This window comes from Homarus americanus, unplaced genomic scaffold (assembly GCF_018991925.1).
Source record: "Homarus americanus isolate GMGI-L3 unplaced genomic scaffold, GMGI_Hamer_2.0 scaffold55697, whole genome shotgun sequence".
In the NCBI taxonomy this organism is placed as follows: Eukaryota; Metazoa; Arthropoda; class Malacostraca; order Decapoda; family Nephropidae; genus Homarus; species Homarus americanus.
Genome location: NW_024756545.1, coordinates 8,706 through 11,695, shown reverse-complemented (window position 1 = coordinate 11,695; position 2,990 = coordinate 8,706). Strand labels below are relative to the sequence as shown.

The window sequence follows — 2,990 nt, the reverse complement described above, 5'->3', positions numbered from 1 at the left end:
GTTGCCCAAAGTAAATTTTAAAGACAGAAGGAAGACTCCAAGCACAGAGTCTGGCGTGATTTGAGCATTAGTGGTTACCTTCACCACAAGCACCAGCCAAGCGATTATTGACAGGGAGAGAGAAGTGGGCCCTGGGATTATAACAATAACAGAGGTGCTAACGTCATAAAAGCTACGACACAAGTTCTCTCGGTAACTCGCTCCAAAAAGTATCTTCAGGGAGAGGTCCGATGAATTTAAAAATGAACACTGCGACTCCTGTTGTCTCGGTAGGGTTGTCAAAATTCTCCGTCCGTTGTGTCATATTGTCTAACACAAAATTGTAAAGATACCTTTTGGAGTTAGTCTACAAGGAAGAGCTCTCACAGATTTTAAACAGTATAGTTGACAGTAATGAAACATCCAGCTGACATCTTTCTTGTTTACAGAGTGTTCCGTGGCGGACTTCGTTAGCAGTTCAGGCTCCGAGAAGATCCCGTATGTGTACATGCCCATGAAGCATCAGCTGGTCCACCCCACAGCTGAGGTCGCCCTTCTAGGTGAGTCTCAATCTTCACATGATTATTATATGTAACAGGAGGAAGAAGTGTATACTGGGTCCTCCTCCTTCAGAGTAAAGGAGCTCAGTAGGTCCTCCTTCCTTAGAGAGCCTCAACCATCAGCTGAACTATTCTGGAGTTAAACTAAAAGTCCACAATGAGTTTTTCTTCCTTTATCAGAAGCACCAACACCCACTAACCTAATGAGCGACAAACAGAGACAAATAACACCAACAGTCTGTAGATCAAGATGGGATTACAGAAGACATTACTACCCTGGAGTCAGTCAGTGGCACTCAGGCTGTCTAATGATCATTCCATTAGTGGAGGTGTTATGTAATCATCCGCCCTGTGTGGTTTAGGCTCCCTTTAACCTCAGTTAGTATTATGCTGCTCTGGTTGTTCGTGACCAGGTGAGGAGCGGTGCCAAGCCTCCCAACCTTCTCTTGTATTACCTGTGTGGATTAACCTTTAATTACCTTCTGTACTGTATTGTTTATCTCTATCCCACCTTTGGTATTTAATTAAAAAGTCAAGAAACACATAATTTAATTATAACGTAGAAAAACTAAGATATTGTTCAGTGTGTAAATAATATAGAGATCACCTGAGGATAAGACACCCCGGATTATTTCACCTGTTGATTAAGTAATAATCGAGGACACTGTTGCAGGTCTGGAACACGGCGGGTCTCCTGTGTTGTCCCCCGTGTGTGTGATCACCAAGGGCACCATCCTCACTCATGATGGCTGGCAGAATATGGCCAACACCTCCACCTTTGAGCCTCCCTTCAGGTAAGTTACTTCTCTTCCTCTTTCTCCACCTCCTCCTGCTCCTCCTCCTTACCCACCACCCCCCTCCTCCTCACATCATAACTACGCTGTTGTTTCCAATGTTTTGTGATCACAGGTAGCAGTGTTAGTATCCTCTCCATCTCTCTCTACACCACAGACTGTTTCGGGACAGTGGGATTTACGTACGTACAGTCACCAAACATGTCGAGTAAGACTGTCAGTAGATGATTAATGGAGACACTAGTAGGAATAGTCTCTCTCACTATCTCTCACACTCTCTCACTATCTCTCACACGTGGTCTAAGAAAATCTCTCACTATTTCTACCAACAAGTGAGAAGAAAATCGTTTAATAATTTAAATAAAATAATTGTAAAAAGTGCATTGTTGTTTTCGTTACTCTCTCTCTCTCTCTCTCTCTCTCTCTCTCTCTCTCTCTCTCTCTCTCTCTCATGTCCTTCTTCCCTTGAGGCTATAAATTTTCCTTTCATTAATCTCCTACATAATAGACAAACACAGACAGATAACAGAAACAGATTGCTATATATCACGGTAACGTCCGTACCATATCTCAAAAAAGTATCGGTCCACACTAAGAGACCACGGATGATACATACTGGGACATGCATTTACTTTGGTATATAGTTTAATACAAGTGATCGCGGGCACGTTCGTGCCCACTGAAAGTTTGAACGCTCGTGCTTGGCTAGCGTACAGCGAATGAGGGTGCGCCAAGTCCGTAGACTTGCATTTTTAATTGGGGTGCGCCAAGTCCGTAGACTTGCATCGTTTTCCATCGTAAATAAAATGGTTAATTAATGCCTTCCTAAAGAAACCATCGACATGGGACCAGGTTTGTTCCACTCCACGAAGTTTTTGCGATTTTTCCACCAAGTTTGATTAAAAACGATTGTGCCGTTTCTGCTGCCCAGAACAGACAGACAGACAGACAGACAGACGCCTAGTCCTTTAGTATATTAGATAAGTAATGCAATATGTATTTATTTGGGTGTAATTAATATAATGTTCGGTTACCGAATGTCGTAAGATCAGTATGCCACAGAGCCACGCCTATCAACACTCCCTGGACACAGAGCCACGCATACCAACCATCCTGGGCTACAGAGACAGGCATACCAACTGGCCGGCGAGAGAGGTAACCTGTCTAGTGTGTCCAAAATATTAACACTCGACAAATATGTATGATTTGATTTTATGTGGTGTAAACACGTGTTCCTCCAAAGGTATATCATCACTGTTTTGTCTCTTTGATTAATAATGAAAGGATAATGTAGAGTAAAAATGATCATAAGTTGGATAATGTGAGAAAAAATAAAATAATAAATATATCAACGTCGCCCATTTGTGAACTATTTCTCATTAAGAGTTACGCCTTAAAGTAAAGACCCCTCGACTAAAGCCCCTGATCGAGTATAAGAAAGTCCAATGATCGAGAATAACAAAGTACCCTAATCGAGTATAGCAAAGCCCCCTGATCGAGTATAACAAAGTCCCCTGATCGAGTATAAGAAAGTCACCTGATCGAGTATAACAAAACCCTTGATCGAGTTTAACAAAGGCCCCTAATCGAGTATAAATAAACTCCTGGTCGAGTATAACAAAGTCCCCTGATCGAGTATAAGAAAGTCCCTGATCGA

At 42.2% G+C, this 2,990-nt stretch overlaps 1 long non-coding RNA gene across 1 annotated transcript; it reads left to right on the top strand.

Moving 5' to 3' along the window:
* The first annotated feature begins 433 nt into the window (after positions 1-433).
* LOC121856877 lies at positions 434-1,510 on the top strand. The gene is made up of 3 exons (XR_006087067.1): positions 434-539; positions 1,213-1,333; positions 1,491-1,510. It is a non-coding gene; the product is annotated as an uncharacterized LOC121856877 (long non-coding RNA).
* Positions 1,511-2,990: the final 1,480 nt, after the last annotated feature.